The 20,860-nt window shown below is 41.0% G+C and overlaps 1 protein-coding gene across 1 annotated transcript in view; it reads left to right on the top strand.

The window, feature by feature from the left end:
* Positions 1-20,860, top strand: part of NUP93 (nucleoporin 93) — a 116,425-nt gene that overhangs the window by 14,557 nt on the left and 81,008 nt on the right. The gene's annotated exons all lie outside the window — the stretch shown is intronic.

Below are 20,860 nucleotides of genomic sequence, written 5' to 3' on the forward strand. Positions count from 1 at the left end.
TTTGGGGGCAGCTCTTTTTCTCAGTCAAGCCAGCTTGATTTAGGAAATATGGGGAGTGGGCAGCCTTTTTTCTTATAAACATGCTCTGTATTGTGGGTCTTGTAGTTGCGAGCCGGTGTCCTATTGATAAGCTTAAGTGCCATCTTTCTTGCTTTTGATCAGTTTGATTTAGTTTATTATCTATTTTTGCTGCAAATCACCATTACAGCTACTCACCAACATATTAGAGGTTTACTAGTTTATAATTTTAAATGTGACTTGTTTTGTCATGGTCTTATTTTCACCTCATATTAGTTGTCCACGTTATTAGACTAACTTTATAGTCCTGCTGTTTTCAGCACTGAGAAGAAAGCTGCTGGGTTGATTACTCAGTTAAGAGCTTGTTAGCTGTGGATCTGTAAGTTTTGAGAAGATTTGAATGGAGCTCATTTTAGTTATTGCTTAATTATTTAGAGGGTTATCCTCATCTTCTTCTAGGGTATAGATAATTAAGGATATCCAGAAGGGATGTGAGCCCTTGTGCTTCAGGATATAAGCCAATCTCTACTGGAGCTGTAGGCTGCTGGCCTGTCTCCCCAGCCCATGAAAGACTAAAGCCACACCCAGAGGTCTGTCCAGGCTCTTCTTTCAGGGCACAGTTTTCTTTTCAAACGCAGTAGAACCCTGTTTATCCGAGCCTCCGTTATCTGATTCTCCGTATTAACTGAACTGGGTGGCGGGGTTCGGGCTGGCAGCTGGAGCCCTGCCCATTCTTCTGATTATCCGATCTGGCCCCATCCCAATTAGATTGGGTAATCAGGGTTCCACTGTATAAAGCTCGTAAAGTAACATCAAACAAAGTCATTCCCCTGACCAAAGCAGGCCACAGGGTCCCAGAGGCTTTTCCTTTTGTGTGTTTCTCCCCTGCTCCAGGACCAGCCACACAGGATCTATGCTGCTTCCAGCAGCTCTGGTCTGCTGAGCTCCTTCAGCCTCCTATATGAATCACCTGACCCCTTCTCAACTGGATCTGTTTATTGAAGAGGAGTGGCTTACCCCAGGGGCAAACCATCCTGTTATTAAAGGGGGTTAGAAGGAAACTTTCCCTGGGGGGCAGGTTATCCCATCTGCCTACAGCAGGGATTCTTGCACATTATCTGAAGTAGCTGGTACTAGATGGACCACTGGTCAGAGCTAGTCTGGTGATTTGTATGTCCTCAAATTAGCATCAGCAAAGCAATATTTTTGTGTTTGAATAGCTTCAGACAGATTTTTATAAAGTCTGATTCTTTGTTGATACTTTTGTTCCTCTTCACCCTTTAGCTGCTCCTATTGTCTGTTGTTTCCAACCCCCATCCCCCAGTGTGCGGAAGGTTTTGCCAGTCTTTCTTGGCAAAGATTAGCAGACTCAGGAGACTTTATCTATTGCATGATCATAGGGGGATAGCTTTATTGCTGCTGGTATTGTTCACTTTGTCTTTTTAAAAATTTATTTTATTCTTTTGTTCCAGTTTCTTATATCTTTTATTAGGATTATTAAACTTTTATTACATGTCTTTCTTGACCTCCGTCCATCTAGCTTTTTGCAAGAGCTCTTCTTCCTTTTTACGTCTAGGTTTACTATAACTATTAATTCTTTTTTGATTTTGGGTGTCTGTCCTTTCTTGTTTAAGAATACAATACAAAATCTTGCTGTAGATTCTTCAACCCCTATCAATAGTATTAAAATGACTTTTTTGTTTCCAAGCTGTTTGGGCACATGCCCAAATGTTACCATTTATTTTTCATCATATTATCTGTTATGCGTATCAATCTTGATTTTTCTTGCTATTTTACCAAAATAACTTCAAGGTTTTCAATTGTCTAATTTCTACCCAATCTCAAGGTTTCATCAATAGGAGTGTTATCTGATACTGTTAATCAAATGCTCCTGTTATTCTTAATTATTATATGTTTTGATATCTTTGATCTTAAATCTTGCTTCATAGCTCACTGTTAAATAAAACTGTGATCTAAAACAGGAAACGTGTTGATGTTCCAGGTTTTATGTGATCTTAAAGCCACAAGGGAACTTCAGCGCTTTGCCATCGGACCCCCTTATTGTTCAACTTCAATTTAACACCGGCATAAGGATTTTCAGTATTTTGTGCAGGTTTCCAGGACATCATCCTCTGCTTTGTCTGAGGACATTTGCAGTCACATCTCAAGTGGTCTGGCTGATGTTGACAACTGTTTGTGTCTGAAAATATCTACTCAGGACAAGTCTGTGCTCTTGTCTGTAGGTCCCGGTACACGGATGTCAACAATAGGATCTGGTCCTCTGAGAGAAATTTTTATCAAGCTTTTACCCATGGCAAGAGATCTTGGGTCTTTTATGACTCTGATTATCTTTTGACTGTCATGTTATTCTGTTAAATCATGTAGGTTTAACTTGTGTTTTTTCGACAAAAGCTTCAGATACCAAAGTGTTAATGGTATTTTGGCCTGAAGTAACAGTCTTTTTGCTGGTTTATTGACTGCTCTTCTAGAAATCTAGTGGTCATTTAGAATCATTTTGCTCCTTTAGGGTCAGATTATGCCACCCTTACATGGGTAGTAGTATATTCTGTGAATTGTCCCATTTTCCTCAGTGAGTAGAGTAATATGCGAGTCAAGTGAGCATGGGTGGCAGAACCTGGCTCGCAAATTGTCACTGCTCTAATTACTCCATTATTTTATAGTTATACTGGTTACTCTTGAAAGTGATAGATAAATAGGTTTTAATTTTTGGGGAGGAACTGTTTGTGTCTTGTACAGCACTCAGTATGTGACTAGCACTCAACAATCACGATTAATAGTGGTTTTTAAACAATAAAAACATCTACTCCAAATAATTCATACGACTTTGTAAAGATAAATCTGAACTAGACTTCTTTAGACCTAAGGATATGTCTACACTGTAGCTGGAGGTATAATTTACAGCTCAGGAAAACATACACAGGGAAACTTTGATTGAGTATCATGCTAAAAATAGCAGTGTAGCTGTGACAGCACGAGCGATGGCTTGGGTTAGTTGCTCAGGTATGTAACTAGGATCTCAGGTAGGATTGTACTCAGGCAGATAGCCCATGCTACTGTGTTGTTGTTGCTGTTCGATCAAAGCTAGCACGTATACATCTACCTGAACTGGAAATTACACCTCTATGTAGTATAGACGTGCCCTGATTGTCCTTCCTCAGTTCCTTTTTGTTTGCATTTTTCAGACACTGAGGCCTTGCCTATGCTACATAGGCTGTGCCAGTCCAGCTAGTCCGGTATAGCTGTGGTGCAGAGCTCTCTAGTGTGGATGCAGTGTATGTTGACAGGAGGCGGAGTTGTTCTACCAGTATATTAATGCAACCTCCCCCCATGGATGGTAGCTTTGCCAACAGAAGCCCTCTTTTGTCAGCAGATCTGGGTCTACACTGAGAGTTTTGCCGGCATAGGTATGTTGGCTAGGGTATAGTTTCTTCACACCCCTGATGGACACGGTTATGCCAAAAAAACTTCATAGTGTGGACCCAGCCTGAGCTTTTGCACGCTTTACCACATTTAGAGCACCTGTTGTTGGTTTAGATTTAAAGTTATGCTGGCAAAACTTATGTCAGTCAGGGGTGGGAAAAACACCCCCCCCGAGTGACATAAGTTTCCCTGGCATAAGTGGCAGTGCACACAGCACTATATCGATGGGAGAGCTGGTTTTATGTTGACGGGAGACCTCTCTCCCCTCGGTATAGAGAGGCTACACAAGTGGTCTTACATTAGCACAGCTGCATCGGTACAGCTGTGCTGCTGTAATCTTGCTAGTATAGACATGACCTCAGTCTAAAGCTTTGTTTAGTATCTTATTTGCTAGGAGTTTTTAGCTTTTTCGTTGTTAGTGCCCAGGTGACATTGGCAAAACTCTTCAGTGCATGTGATTAATATTATCAGTTAATAAATATTTTATAACATACTCTGTATTTTTAATAAGTGTATGACTCTTTTGCTAAGCAAGTGTTTGCCAGGAGCTTATAAATCTAGTCACTGTTCCTTCAGTAGCAGCAAAACGTCAGTGGAGCGCTGCATTGGTACAGCTGTCTGCCCGTGCACATCGCACTGCAGGAGTGGGGGGTGATCTTTGGGGAGGGAATTGCGGGATCTACGCCAGATCTGGTCTCAAGCTGTTGCTGATTGTTGCTGCTTAGGCTAGGGTTTTAAAAAACATGTAAAAAAATGTTATATGAATTTTAGGCCCCTGCTAGTTAAACCCAGTCAGAGCTTCCTGCACAGGAAAATACTGGATATTGTCCTTTGACTTCCTGCCATGGACTCTTACACCTCTTCCATGCACAGCACCCTGGAGAAATTTTTTGGGCCCTATAAGAGAAAAAGAACCTTTGTCCCCTGGCGGTTTATTTAAGCCTTATGGGTTTTTAAGCTCTCTTGCCTAAATTATTGATTTATTTTCTTCCTGTCTTATGTTGCAGTGTTCTGTAAGTGGGCAGCATGGAAAGATTAGATTCTAGCAAATTTCTCTAATGAGGGCAGTCAGCATTTCAGAGAGAGAGTTCTAGCAAATTTCTGTTTCCTGTAGACAGAATGGAACACAAAAGGGAAAGACAACATAAGGAGAGTCTTAGGGGACACAGGCATATAAAACTAATGTCTTGAGTGGCTCAAAAAGTGTGAGAACCCAGGATTTCAGTTCATTGGCAGCTTCATCCTGTTTGGTTAAACAGCACAGCAGAGTATCTTTCTATGTGGAACCCATTTTATACTGTACTCCTGAGTGCTGACTACAGAGAGGTGCACCAAATTGGGTCTCAATCAATACCTGAATTATTTATCAGTAATAAAATGTAGATGAATTGTTCATAAAAGGAGTTAGTCCGGGAAAGTCTCCTACCAGAGTAGTTGGCTGGAAAACTTGTGATAAAGATTTTAGATTCCTGGCACATAAGTGCAAGAATTTTTTTCCTTTTATTTTAGAAATAATGCACTTAAATTTTATAGAAGCAAGATAGTTTGCACATTCCTACACAACTTACAGCACACAAGCTAAGATCCCAATCTTACAACTGTCTGTCCAGCTATTATAAATGTGATAGATCAAAGCAAGGGGCTTTGTATCTTTTGTATTGTAACGTGTGGTGCAATATGCATAGGCTTGGCAGAATTTAATTTTAATTTTTATCATTTCAACGGATATCAGGTTTTTTAAAGCAATTTTTTATCAATATAAATTTTCACAGTTGTGGGAAATTATGGGGCGGGGGCCAGACAATAATTATTTAATGACAGCAGATGTTGAGATTCAGAAAGTTTAAGGCTTTATAATCATTAAAAACACAAATTGTCAACATCATATCAAATTACACAAAGTAAATAATCTTAAATCAAACTCTTAAGTTCTTAAGCAGCATTTTTTTTTAAACTTTGCCTATCTGTAAACTTCAGTGATTGTCAGTGGAAATATGTTTTTGTTGGTTTGTGAGTGTATGGTGAAATTGACGTTAACTGACATTAACCTATAAAAATCGAATCCTGCCAAGCCTAAATATGCAGCATCATACCTGATATGAAATCACTACAATTACTAGACCAGTAGTTTACAAAGTCTTCTGGATTGAGCCACATGTCTACTTGTTTCCACATGTGTGAGCACAAGAGCTGTGATGTAGCCATTAGAAATGATGTAACTCTCATGTTTAAGGCCTGATCCACCTCAGTGAAGTCAATGAAAAGACTCCCATGGACCTTGAATAGGGCCTCAGTGAACAAAGTGTTTTAACTGATTAGAAATGTTTGGTGAAATCCTGGCTCCATGAAAGTCAATGGGAGTTTTGTCTTTGCCTTCACTTGGCCATGATTTCATTGTTTTAGCTAAGGCCCTGATCCTGATTCAGGCAAAACTGCAATTGAAGGTTACACATTTTATTTATTGTTTCTTATGCATATGTACTCCGAGTGTTGACTTGGGTACAGCTTTAAAAATTCAACTACATAAAGTCAATGGGAGTTTTGCCTGACTGAAGACGGCAGGATTAGGCTTTAAATTTGTTTGAATAGCAACTGATTATGACCAAAGTTAAACATCTTGAATATTTTGGGGGTTCTGAGGGCTTTTTTTAAAACACTGTTGGTTTCCTGTCAATGATTGTGATATTTTAAAAAAATCAGTAATTTTGAGGTAGGATTGTCTCCCAAAACCCTTAAACCAGTAAAATAAAGTGTGTGTGTGTGTGTGTGTGTGTGTGTGAGAATTATTTTTATGTATATATAATAAAAATTCAGTAAGTGAGTTTTGTTTTATTTATTTGTACTTCTGTAGTGGAATTAAAATCATGATTTATAAATGAAAACACTGACCCAGCCTTAAAGGGGCACCATGAAGTACTATTTACCCTCCATTGTTTGCATTACCTTAGCTTGAAAATGCATTTTCCTCCTACGGATTTTATCCCTCCCCATTTGACAAACATTGATTTTTTTCCCCTCCTTCAATTCTAGTGGAGCTTGAAATTAATGTAGCTTTATTTTTTTTGTAGTTTCCTTGTTTGCCCCAATTGATGATGCCAGCAGAGCTGTGGGGACCTTTTAACCATTGTAGAGCCAGTGTAGGGAGCACAAGGGCAAACTCTCCCATTTTGGTTATATAGGGTCAGTTGGTTGATTTCTCCCTGATCCCCATGACTTTCAGGAGAAATAGGTTACAAAAAAAGTGTAATGGTGGTTACTGAATTTTTCAAATGTTACAGAAATGACAGGCTTTGAAAACGATGTCCTTCAATGGTGGTTTTATTCAGTTCTGAACTATGCTTGAAGTTTACCCCTGGGGCCAAACCCTGCTCGCAATACTTGCTTAAGTAGTCCCATTGATTTCAAGCAGGATTGTGTAGGGACGAATAAAGGAAAAGATAAACATCCAGATAATAAAATGTGGCCAAAGGCAGTTTAACATGATAAAGGGAAAGGTGGAGAAGTGGAGCTGATCAATTTCTGACCTGCCGCAGTCTGTTTCTGGAGTATAGTCTGGAAGCATGTTCAGAGTGAGGCAATCAGAACACCCTCTGAAATACAAATAATATAAAAGAAAGGAGAAATCTGCTCCACCTCACAACTGGACTAGGGAGTTGCCCTGAGGTATCTCAGTAAAATGAATTTAAATAAACATCTCTGCTGACAAACACAAGAATCCAATAGTTATCTGTGTGTGATGAGGCTTTATGGCTCGCAGTCTTCACCAGGTGGTTGGGGAATAGTTAGCTAGCTCTGTTGATATCCTGCCACTACTTGGTCTCACAGTTTGTGTCTCTGAATAGTCAGATTGGCTGTTTGTCAAGCGTTTGTTCAGCCCAAGTCTTCCAAAGACCCCTGGCAATAGAAAGTCGATTGGCCTGCGATAATCAAAGACAGTACTGAAGAGTGCAGGGGATGCTCATCCATTTTCCTGCAAAGGATATGTAATCGACTCCTTCTTTCTTCCTTTGGCTTTGATGGGATTGCTGAATAGCATCATGTAGCAGGAAACAGAGTAAATTGTTAATACAATTTTCCCCTTGCTGATTTGCCCACTCCATAGTTTATACACAACCAGCAGTTCATTCCACTTCTTATCAGTGATTTAATAACACAGGACTGTAGTGAGGTCTTAAATTACTAAGTATTACTTGTACAAAATAGGATACAGTACATTTAGTAGCAGACTATAATATGAAGCATTATCAGTAGTTTAAAGTACACTCATCACATCAATTAACAAAGTGCATTTTATGTACATTATCCCTGTTGTTTTGCTGTTTTACATGCTAATTCCCAAAACAGAATAATTGGCAATTGGTCTCCCAGTTCATAGTGTGAAGTAATGTGGTTCTAGAGCATGGGTTCTCAACCAGGGGATTTGAAGCACATCCAGGATGGTCACGGTCTTTCTTTCTTTCTTTCTTTCTTTCTTTCTTTCTTTCAAATAGCTAGATGGAAGGATGGGAAGTCCCAAAGCTACAGAAGAGATGTTCTGAAACTACATTCTATTATGCTAATATGATGTCGCAGTATGGGAAAAAGTAGAGAACCATTGTTGTAATGTGTATACCTATCTGATGTATTTAAATTCTACTGCCTCCAGGTGTATCATTCCTGCATGCTCAACCCAGATAGTTTCTGTTTTGTCTCAGACAGAGAGCATGGTAGGCTTAAAAAAAAATTTTAAAATTGGGGTTGAGTATTGGGTCTTAACACTTGGCTTTGCCCCTCTTTTACTTTGGCTAGGAGACTGCACAACTCTATGCCCCAAATAACTCAAATTATGCCATTACTCTAATGCCAGTTATTCTGTTTATCACTGCCTGTATTGCAGCACTCCTCATCTGAATATCAAACACCTCCGGGAGGCAAGTGAGGGAAATATAGAGAGCACTTCTCCCACTGTTGAAATGCAGCCACCTCTGGAGTAGAGTGTGAAGCTGTTTAACTCCTGTCAAGAACATTAACCAGCCATTTAAAACCCCACACGCAGAGGGAATTGAGGCTGGCAGAATACCATTATCTGAGTTGGAATGACCCAGGTGACAGCACTTCTCCTCTTGCAAAAAGTGCTAGGGGATCATTAATGATCCCCAAGACCTAAGCATAACATCTCATCTGAAATACAGCACTTCTAGCAGCTTAGTTCCCCCTAGTACTGTGCTGTAGCATTAATTCGGTATTGATGGGGGCCTGAGCAATTCTTGTTCGTGAAGTATTGTGCTAACTCCTGACCTGTCTAACATCAGCTTAACATGCAAATAAACTATTCAAATCTATGCTTGTAAAGTGCAGGAAAAGCTTAGCTGCCCTATTTCACATATAAGATTATTGAACTTGAACATCTGTAAGAGAAAGCAGTATTGTAGACATAGATTCCTATAATCTGTCAGCTTTGCTTCTTCCATGTATAGCCTGATATAGCAATTACTCTGGTTCAAGGGATCTATTGATTTTTAGGCTCAGAATGTAGTTTTGTGGAACATTAATCAGTTTTGTTTCGTAAAACATTGATGTTTCTATGAATTTTGAGAAGGTAACAGTGAAGACAATGACTTTATCAGGGTGGATTTTGGGATTCCCCAGCAGCTGTTTGCCACAGGGATATAGCAGCATTGTGATAGTGATCAGGAACTTGACTAGGGAAACTGATTATAAACAAAAAGTGAAACTGACTGCTCTCTTTGCCTTGTCCGAGCTTAGAGAAATGGAAAAAGTGGAAGACTCTAGTGACAGAAAGTAAATTAGGTTTCTAAAATATTATTCAAACTGTTAATAGCAAAGGGAATACATCTGGTTTTCAGAAACATCTAATTTTTAACCTGACAGGGTTCCCAAAAGCACAAATGTTTTGATAGAAACAAAAATGGTAAATAAACATGGATGTTTTGGGCTCTGATTCAGGAGCTAAACTTGGTTCATAATCATGCATAAGTCTTAGTACTGTTGCTTCTCTCAGGTGGTGGCAGCCTCTCTGCCCCAGTGCACTGTAATGATCAAAGTATAGCAATGGATTAATGGATTTTACAGAGAGACTCTCTTGAGGTTATTGGATCTAAATTTGAACATTTACCTGCTTTGATCAGATATGATCCTTTGGTCCTTACTCTTCAAATGGAAGAACTAAATGAAACTTCAGGGAAATTTTCCACACACCATGAAAACCTTATGCTGACTTTTAATAAACTTTCCTGAGATGAGATGCAGCCTGTGAAATTTCATGGGGATTAGGGTGGGATGGTTTCGACATATGGCTTACATTTATAATGGGAAGCCAGCCTCAATCTTCACTGTTGTTTTAGTTCAATTTTTGTTGGTTTGCAGCAGTGCCTAGAGGTCTGAATTAAAGCCAGGCCCTATTGCGCTAGGTGCGGTATAAATACAAGTCAGTCCGTAATCTGAAGAGTTTGCAAACTGAATAGACCAGCAACAGGAAGTATTAAGTCCATTTTAGAGGTGGGGAACTGAGGCACATGACAAAGATTTAGGTTTGGATTTTTAAAGGTATTTAGACATTGCTGTGCTTAGCATTACAACACCTAATTCTCGTTTTCAAAAGGGATTTAGGTGCTGAAGAGCCAAAATCCCATTGACAGTCCTTTTGAAAATGGGACTTAACCATGTAAATCACTTAGACTTGGCAAGGCTGAGTGAAGCAATGCCCAAATACCCTTAGAAATATGGATATAAGAGACTTGTACAGTGAGTCTGTTGCCGAGATGGTAATTTGAACTCAAATCTTTTGTGCCCTAATCACAAGTCCATCCTTCATCTCACGTTTTCTCCTTGTAGCATGGTTTAAGTGTGAGGCTGGGTGTCAAGAACTTTGGAATTGTACTCTCCACTCAGCCACTAATTGTCCAGGGAAAATCACTGAGCCTCTCTGCATTTCAGTTTCACCTCCAGTAGAAGGGGGATGAATACTTAATGTACCTCATGCATGCTGTGAGGGTTTATTAGTTAATGTTCATAAAGCTCCTCAAAGAAGGAAGAACCTTTAAAGGTGCCAGTAGTTGTTGCACTGATGGGTGGAATCCACTTTTAACTCTTCAATTATTGGAAGTTACTCTTTGTATATATGGATTAAAATATGGCAGGTGAACCCAACACACATCTATTGCAGAACTTGAGTGATGGAAACTGTTCCTTTGAAGAAGGCATGTGGTAGTTTCTCCATCAGGTGAAGTCTTTAAATCAAGATTGATTGTTTTCCTAAAAGAGAGACTCTAGTTTAACCACAAAATATTGGGTTCAATGCAGGAATCACTGGGTGTAATTCCATACCTATATTATGCAGGAGGTCAGATTATATGATCATTATGGTATTGTATGGCCTTAAAATTTATGAATTCATTTATGTATTTTACTGACTAATAAAACTTAGCTCTTAGGCATAAGAACGGCCATACTAGGTCAGACCCATCTTCCATCTACCCCAGAATCCTGTCTTCCGATAGTGGCCAATGCCAGATGCTTCAAGGGGATGGAAAGAACAGGGTAATTTTCAAGTGATCAGTCCCCTGTCATCCAGTCCCACTATCTGTCAATCAGAGGCTTCGGGACACCCAGAGCATGGGGTAGCATTCCTGTCCATCTTGGCTAATAGCCATTGGTGGATCTGTCCGCCGTTAACTTACCTAATTCTTTTTTGAACCCAGTTATACTCTTGACCTTCACAACATCTCTTGGCAGTGAGTTCCACAGGTTGACTGTGTGCTGTGTGAAGAAGTACGGTAGAACCTCAGAGTTATGAACACCCGAGTTACGAGTTGACCAGTCAACCACATACCTAATTTGGAACAGGAAATACGCAATCAGGCAATAGAGACCAAAAAAAAAAAAAAGCAAATACTGCACAGCACAGTACTGTGTTAAACATAAACTACTAAAAAAATAAAGGGAAAGTTTAAAAAAAAAATTTGACAAGGTATGGAAACTTTTTCTGTGTTTTGTTTCGTTTAAATTAAGGTGGTTAAAAGCAGCATTTTTCTTCTGCATAGTAAAGTTTCAAAGCTGTATTAAGTCAATGTTCATTTGTAAACTTTTGAAAGAACAACTATAATGTTTTGTTCAGAGTTACAAACAACCTCCATTCAAGGTGTTTGTATCTCTGCGGTTCTACTGTACTTCCTTTTGTTTGTTTTAAACATGCTGCTTATTAATTTCATTGGATGACTCTGGTTTTTGTGTCATGTGAAGGAGTAAATAACACTTCACTTTCTCCACACCATTCATGATTTTATAGACCTCAATCATATCCACCCTTAGTTGTCTCTTTTCCAAGCTGAACGGTCTGTTTTTTTAATCTCTCCTCATATAGAAGCATTTCCATAGGCTTAATCATTTTTGTTGCCATTCTCTTTACTTTTTCTATTTCTAATATACCATTTTTTAGTTGGGGCAACCAGAACTTCATGCAGTACTCAAGATGTAGGGGTATCATGGATTGCTTTAGTGGCATTATGATATTTACTGTTTTATAATCTCCCTTTCCTAATGATTCTCAACACTGTTAGCTTTTTTTTTTTGACTGCTGCTACACATTGAGCGTATGTTTTCAGAGAACTATCCACAATGACTCCAACATTTCTTTCTTGAGTGGCAACAGCTAATTTAGACTCCCTCATTTTATATATATAGTTGGGATTATATTTTCCAATATGCATTACTTTGCATTTCTCAACATTGAATTTCATTTGCCATTTTGTTGCCCAGTCACCCAGTTTTGTGAGATTCTTTTGTAACTCTTCACAGTCTGTTTTGGACTTAACTATCTTGAGTAATTTTGTATCATCTGCAAACTTAGCCACTTCACTGTTTACCCCCTTTTCCAGATCATATATAAATATGTTGAACAGCACTGGTCCCAGGACAGACCCCTGGGAGACACCACTATTTACCTCTCTCCATTCTGAAAACTGACCATTTATTCCTATCCTTTGTTTCCTGTCTTTTAACTGGTTACTGATCCATGAGATGACCTTCCCTCTCATCCCGTGACAGCTTACTTTGCTTCAGAGCCTTTGATGAGGGACCTTGTCAAAAGTTTTCTGAAAGTCTAAGTGCCCTATATCCACTAGATCAGCCTTGTCCACATTTTTGTTGATCCCGTCAAATAGTTCTAATAGATTGGTTAGAACAATAGTAAAGAACCGAATTATCAGACACATAGGTGAACAAAATTTGCTGGGGAAGAGTTAACATGGCTTTTGTAAAGGGCAATCATATCTCACCAATCTGCCTCATACTGAAGTTAGGTTTACTGGCCTATAATTGCCAGGATTGCCTCTGAAGCCTCTTTAAAAATTTGGTGTCACATTAGCTATCCTCCAGTCATCTGGTACAGAAGCTGATGTAAGTGATAGGTTACATACCACAGTTAGTAGTTCTGCAGTTTCATATTTGAGTTCTTTCAGAACTCTTAGGTGAATACCATCTGGTCCTGGTGATTTTTTTTACTATTTAATTTATCAATTTGTTCTAAAACCTCCTCATTGACACCTCAATCTGGGACAGTTCTTCAGATTTGTCACCTAAAAAGAATGGCGTAGATGTGGGAATCTCCATCACATTCTCTGCAATGAAGACTGATGCAAAGAATTAATTTAGCTTCTCTGCAATGGCCTGTCTTCCTTGAGCAAATCACATCCTTCCGAAGGCGAATATAAGAATTATGGAGTCTAGCTTATTCTGTTGGGTCCTTCTGGCTGTCTGTGTTCTCATACCTGTACCATATTTCCCTTCTCTTTTCCAGCCTCTCCTCATTCTGCTGTCCCTCTTTTTCTATTTCTCACCCCTTCTCTCTTCCATTTTGTTGTTCTTGGACTCCACCCACATTTGTTTCCCTCACTTTCCATCTTCAGCTCCATGATTCCTCCCTTCACCCCATTCTTCATATAGCATGGTGTAGCTACATTGCGGCCTTGAGTAGATTATTTATTTAAATGTAGCTAGATCATGAAAATCCTGCTTCAAACTTCCTCTAGTTTTTGTTTTCCTTACTAACCTTTCATGTGTGTCATGATCTATCGAAGTTTAGGGAAGCCCTAGCTAGAAATTCATGTATATCCATCAATGCATGATTTCTCAGCAAGAATGTATTATGTGCTTGAAACAAACAGATGCTCATTATGCTGGTATTTGAACTGCATTTCAAAACAGAGTTTGAACTTAGCTGGAACAATGTTTAAATCAAACCTATCGGCCAGCCGTAATGGTGCAGGAAGCTTAGAGAGCTAAGAATTTTAAATCAATTTAGCAGAGTTGCTAACTCTTGTGATTTTGTTGTAAGACTCTTGATATTTGGTGGCTGTGTTAAAGGTGATTGTGATTATGTGAACTTTCGGTTGGGGTTGGTCCTGCTTTGGGCAGGGGATTGGACTAGATCAGTGTTTCTCAAACTTTTTAAATGGAGCCCCCGGGTGGACTTTTGTGTAACAATTGTGCCCCCATTGCCTCTGAGCGCCCTCCCTCCCCACTTTCAGAGAAAAAACAGGACAGCAGATAGGGGAGTGGAGAGCAAGTGTGGCAGCAGCTGCAAACAGCAGCATGGGGAGCGGGGAACATGCCCGGTAGTGATGGGTGAGAGTGGGGGGGGGGGACTGCTTGGAGCAGCGGCAGCATGCTGAATGGGGAGGGCGCTCGGCAGTGGCGGGGGGCTGCTGCTGCCAGAGGTGGGTGGCGGCTGTGCAAAGTGCGGCGCTGGACCAGCTCTGTCCCCCGCTTTGCCAGCAGGGCAGCCCGGGCAGGTGTTGGGGGTGGGGGACGCCTAAGGGGGACCAGAGGCGGGGGGAAGGCTGCTGCAGGCGGCAAGCCCGGCACAGTTGGTAGTGGCAGGTGAGCAGGGATCAGGGGTGGCAGCAGCTGGCGGAGCTGGGCATAGAGCCAGTCCAACTCCTCACCCAGCATGCCTCCCCAAACTCCGCCCATGGTGCCTCCCCACAATCCATAAGGGGGTGCGCCCCCTACTTTGAGACCTGCCGGACTAGATGACCTCCCGAGGTCACTTCCAACCCTAATCTTCTATGTTTAAAAAAAAATAGAGGAGGAGAGGTCTAGCTGTTGTGGTTGTAAAGCAAAGCTTGAAAACGTGACCAGAGAGCCTCTGAAACTAGAAGGCAAACACCCCCCTCCCTAGCTAGAACTATGTTTAACAAAGGTGTTGCCATATTGGAACAGACCTGAGGTCCATCTAGTACAATACCCCGTCTCTGAGAGTGGCCAGTTCCAAGAGCCTCAGAGGAAGGTGTAAGAACCCTGGTGTGGTCATCTGGTGCCTTTGTCATGTGTCCTAGTTAGAGATTGGCTTAAGCTCTGAAGTATGAGGTTTAATATCCCTGTCACAATTTTTTGTCATCATTAATTCTGATAATTCTGGATATGCTTGATATTCATATAAATGTCCAGTTCCTTTTTGATCCTGTTAAGTTTTTGGACTCACCGTCTTCCGTGGCAGTGAATTCTACAGTTTAATTACACATTGTGTGAAAAAAAACATTTCCCTTTATCTGTTTTGAATTTTTGCCACCTTTTAATTTCATTGAATGTCCCCTAGTTCTTGTGTTACAAGACAAGGAGACAGATGTTTCTGATCTATAAAATAATAAGAAAGTAGACCTTTATGAAATCTCCGATAAACCCGGTCTATTCAGTCTCTCTTCATATGAGAGGTTTTTTTTGTAGGCCCTTGATCATCTTTGTCATTTTTCTTTGAACCCCCTTTGGTTCTGCAATATCGTTTTTGAGGTGGGGTGGCTAGTACTTTACACTGTCTTCCAGTTGAAGTCCCACCATTTACTTCTTTATAGACTGAAGTCCAGCAAAACAAAAACCTAGTCTAAAACTGAAAATGGTAATAGTTTGCTGAAGGTTTGATTCTAATCTTAGACAAGTGAATGAGTGCAGGTGGGAGTGTCAATCTGTATCTTGAAAAATCTTCTGCTCTGAATGCATTTGGAATCCATCAAGATTCTGTAGGCTACATTCTAATATGTAGACAGAGAGAAGCAGAAAAGAGATTTCCAAACAGAAATGGGGGGAGGTGGGGAACAGCATTGCAGTGAGATGAGTGGGAACCTACATGTTATCTACAAATCCTCTTGACAGTAATTGATTTTGCCTGCTATGGTTACCATATAGTAAGTCTGATGAAACATTCATTATTTCTTTCCTCTTCTGCCCTGAGGCTTGTAACTGAAAATGGCATGTTTGAACCCTTTTACTCTGTCTATTAAATAGTTACAAGAAGCTGAAAGGCTTTGATAAATCTGAAACCAGCACTAATTCGGTAGTGAAAGGGACCCTCTATCGACCTGACTAACAGGCAGCCCTCCCACCCAGATCTCAGTGAATGCCAAGCTGTGGAAGTGTGATGCAAAGAAGACTTAACTCTGCAATGATACTGTGTGACTCCATAAAATGTATTTATTTTTTCATACAAATAGCACTGTCATGTTTTTCTTATTAGTCCATGCACAGTCTGCCTTCTAATTTAATCTTTTCAGAATTAAAGATGGCATATCCAGTAGATTTTAAATGCATTCATAATGATAAGGAGAGAGATGACTGCTGAGGCCCGGCTGCTTTAGTGAGGCTGTAAATCAACGTGATCTCTTCTCTTCTATTTTCGTTTCACTGTTTGACTTGAGGTTTAAGTCTTTGGCTTCACATTTGCTGGTGGGATGAAGTGCTTAATGGTATTGTGCATAATTTGTTAGCGATCTACTGTACTGTTTTTTTGTTGCTTCTCTGTGGTTAAATCCACATGGGAGACATCCTACCCTCTGTTTTTTAAGGCATCTTTCTTCCCCACCCCATTAGTCAGGATAAGTTCTTATTTTCTCAGGTGCTTTTCTTACAGGTTTGTCTTATAAGATGTATCCAAGCTTGCAGATTAGTTCTAATAACTAATTGAAGGACTCTGGCAGCTTACCATTTATAGAACTGTGAAGAACTGAGAAAATAAGTAAACATCTATGTCAAGATTGTTTCCCCTTTTCTTAGAAATACGACAATTCAAGCTTAGAATTGTCCATTGAAAATCTCCGGCTAAGGATCTATTCTGTAACTCTTCTGCTCAATAGTTTTCCTCTTACCAGTATAACCAGTAAGCAGCAAGTAGGAAAGGCAGGCAGTCAAGTGGTTAGGTACTGTGGTTTTGTGCACTATAGAGAGATCGATCTGAATCATCTTCTCTACCCTTGGTGACTTAAGCCGTGACGGATATGAGGCTGATCTCTGCCCTGCTGATCAGCAGCAGTGCCTCTGCCAGGAGCCATCTGCTTTTTGGTTCCCCTGTGTCAAATGAGGTAGGCAACTACAGTCGAGTTGTCGGTCCTTATGAGAACATGCTTTTTCTTGCACTGTGCCTGGGAAGCTAGCAAAGCCAAGCTGACTGCCTCAAGCTTGGAGTAGATTTGTTTCTAACTATCCTCCTCGCAGCCCACACTCTTTGCAGCAGTAATGATTTCATGTGGGTTCTCCATCCCTTAAGATTTGCATTGGTTGTATATCCTCAAAGGCAATTGTCAAAATATGGTGCAATGCATATCTTCCTTTCAACAAAGCTCAGCTGCCACTGCTGGCCTGGCTGGTAAATATTCTTGGCAAAGACAATAGTTCCAAAAAGCAGAATCTGGTGCTGAAAATGTCATCTCGGCATAAAGCAGAAATACACATGATAGGAAGGAGCCATTAGGACGTGGAGATGTATGTCTTTCAAAGCCCCAGACATCATGATGCCTCCCAGGGTTCATCACTGCCATTGTGAAATGTAGATGTTTGAAGTGCAAACTCACTCTGGTGCCCTCTCTTCTTCAGTGACAATTCTTGGAATAAACTCCCTGAAATTTCTTGCACCTAGGGACTTGTTGCCTGATTGCACAGGAAGAGGGCAATGGATTGTTTGAACAACATGTTCCTGACCTGGGATGAGGGAAGGTGAGCGAACTGTGGGAAGAGGGGATTGTTGGATGAATCTGAGGCAGAAACGTTGGGAGATAACAGCACTGAAGACAACATTGATCTGTTGGGATAAAAAGAATGAGATTCTTCCCTACAAGATGAATTGGAGAATTGAGCCACTGAGGCTAGTTTTACTTCAGGAGAGAGATTTGTCTGGCTATTCAGGCTTGCAAAAGGACTGATTCCTTTCTCCATAAAGCTTAGCTTTATGCCTGTCCTTTATCAGCAATTTACTCAGTGAAAAGTTCCAGAGGGGTAGCCGTGTTAGCCTGTATACTGCAAAAAAAATCGAGAGTCCTGTAGCACCTTAAAGATTAACAAATTTCTGCGGGCATAAGCTTTCCTGGGCTGCAACCCACTTCCTCAGATGCAACTGATGAAGTGGGTTGCAGCCCACGAAAGCTTATGCCCACAGAAATTTGTTAATCTTTAAGGTGCTACAGGACTCTCTTTTTTTCAGTGAAAAGAGAGGCTCAGGCCTGGTCTACACTCAAAAGTTTTGTGGCACGACTGTGCCAGTAAGGAATGTGGGGGAAAAAGAAATCCACATCTCCAACCAACATAGCTATGTTGGAAAAAGCTCTAGCGTAGACATATCTATACCGGCAAAAGAGTCCTTTTGCCAGTACAGTTTATTTCATTCGTTCAGAGAACGAAAGTTGTAACTTCACTAGGAGGGTTTACCAGCATGGCTATTGATATAGCTGTATCAGCAAGACCTTTCTAATGTAGACAAGGCCTTCGATTCCTTAGTCTGAGAGGCCCAATACAAAAGATGCACTGCATCTAATAATTAGAGAGGTCTGAAGTCTCCTCCAGAAACTTAAGGGGCACTGAATGGAAGGAGGACATTCTAAGCTGCTGCAGAGAACTTCATAGCCTCAAAAGCAAGGATTGGATTCTCTGCTCACCTACACCGGTATTATTCCATTGACTCCTATGGAGTTACTCCCAGTTTACTTACTGTAATTGAAAGGGGCAATGGTCCTCAAGAATTTGCCTGACGACCCCCTGAGCAGATTTAGAGGAAGTCTATTTGGCAGTGGATGTGACACAGGCTGTTGTGATTATTTTCAACATTGAAATATTGACAGGAAGCTCTCTTGCTCTCTGTCCCTAGCAGACAGGATGCAACATTTAGAGTCCATCTTTTCCTGAGGGCCTTCAAATTGCATAGCAGGAATAAAAGCACTGCTAGATAACTCCCCGCAAGACATCCATCTGGGATTGAAGCTCAGACCTGGAGAACACATCTCCTTCTGAAAGAAAATGCAAGAGGCTGACTATGGGAAGAAAGATAAAGCAAATATGGCAGCCAGGTGGCTTGGTTGAGCCATTTACGTATCTTCCCAGGAAAATGGGTGCTAAAAAAGGAAGTGTTCCAAATGATCATCCTGAGATCATCTTGAGAATAGATTTATTTTGCATCGCAAAAGCAGCACAATGTCCTCTTGTACTGCAGCAAGTATCCCAACTCGCAAGCAATAGCTCATGGATGGTTTACAGTATAGCAGATATTTCCTTTAATCTAAGCATTCCCTCCCATACCAAAGAGCCACACTGTCCTACAGAGAGGTGTATTTTTTAATCATCCCCGATCTTCATTGGTTCCCACACCCCCTTGAAAGGCCTTTTGATGTCAGCGTTTACACTTTCTAAGGGGTAGCTACACAGTTTGCGCACTGATTTGAGTAATTTGATTTCTGAACATTGGTGCAAACTTCTGGTGTGTGCACACTTAAACGAATTTGAGAGAATCTGTAACAGGGTGGCTTGCCCCTTAAGGGTCTGGGGCTAGCCAACCCTGAATCCCTGAGAGAGATCGGGTGATTTCCCTGATTGGGTGAGAGATCCCTGAGGGTGATCAGGTGAAGAGCAGCAGGAAGCTGCAGGGAAAGGAAGGAAGCTTAGGAGAATGCATGGAGTGAGAGGCTTCTGCCAGAAAGATCCTGACATCAGGGGAGTTTGGAGGCTAGAGATCAGTGAGCAGGAGGCTGGTGTGGGAAACCTGGACTGGGTTTGGGACTGGAGGCCAGAGCCAGGAGGCTGAGCTCCAGCTGGGCGGACTGGTTGTGAAAACAGATGAAGAGCTCCAGTTGTGATGGAAGGTGCCAGAGCTAAGTACGAACTTTTGTGTTGTGGTGATGAACTTTATTTTGGGACCCTGAGGATTTTTTGATCTGTTTCTGTTTTTAAACCAGGCCCAAGCAGGAGTGGGCTTAAACCGGAAAGAAGCCTGTGTGCAGTTTTTAAGGACCCCTGAAGAGGGGGGGAAAGAGGCAGGATGCTGCAAAGTGACCTCTGGCCATGAGGGGGTGATCAGGAGGTGGCTGCTCTGTTACAGTATCCCTTAAATTTTTTTACCCCAAGGAAACTGCTTCCCTTTTTCCTGAGCTGGGACTCCTTACAACATTGTCTGTTTCTTCCTGATCCAAGCACCCAAAGTCTTTTGGCCTGGCAAGGCCCCTCTCAACAGTTAGGGAGATAGCATGAGCCCCTTTTTCATATGTTTTCCTAAAGTCCATGCCCTTTGCATATTGCAGAGTCCAGAAGATGTTCATTGCCTGGTGCAGGGCCTAGGGTATGTCAGCTTGAAGAGCCAAAGTGAAACCTTAGAAAATCTGTTAGAGTTTCTGCTCTGAGCACTTGTGAAGTTCAATAGGATCTCCTCTTCTGGTCTGCTGGTTTCCAAAAACAGATCTTTCCTTTAATCCCCTTGTTAGAGCTCCCTGCAGCCTGGATTACATTCTCCAGAGTTTGTATGAACTTTGCCTTGAAGTCTTTAGAATCAGAAAAGGGTCCCAGATTGCTGAGGAATGGGGAGAAAGAGCCATCACAGGGAATGTAGAAACTTTGCTTGGGCTGCATTTTCTGTTTGTTGCTATCTGGAACTCGGCAAACTTGTTGTCTGTGTTGATCATGCAAGGCAGAAAAAACAAATTAAAAGGGAAAAAGATAATTTAGTCTCATAACATATTTGATGCAAAAGCTCTAATCCATGGAGCTGAAAACTGCAGATATCCATGTAGGCTATGTCCTCATAGCGTTAAGATTTTTCTCTTAACCTCTTTCACTGGTGATGGAGGCAGTTGTTTGCTTGATCACACCCCTTTTCTGTCTGAAATTCCAAGCTGATAAATAGAAACTACCAAGGACAGCATTCTGTGCCTATTTGCATGATATAAAATGCATGCAGTAGACAGTGAAATTGAATCGTTGTCATGTGACTAAAGAACAGAAGTTGGGGGTGGCGGGACTCTTTTGTTTAACTTTTTTTTCTACCTAGCATTGCAGCTCTTCTTTCTGTGTGAGTTGACATATGTGCAGTTAATGCAATTCCATGTGGAGTATGGAATTCTATTAGAGACCCAGGAGAGAGCCATCCAATAAGCTGTTT

The sequence above is a fragment of the Emydura macquarii genome, unplaced genomic scaffold (assembly GCF_026122565.2).
Source record: "Emydura macquarii macquarii isolate MOO-44397 ecotype Brisbane River unplaced genomic scaffold, CSIRO-AGI_Emac_v2 contig_295, whole genome shotgun sequence".
Lineage (NCBI taxonomy): Eukaryota > Metazoa > Chordata > Testudines > Chelidae > Emydura > Emydura macquarii.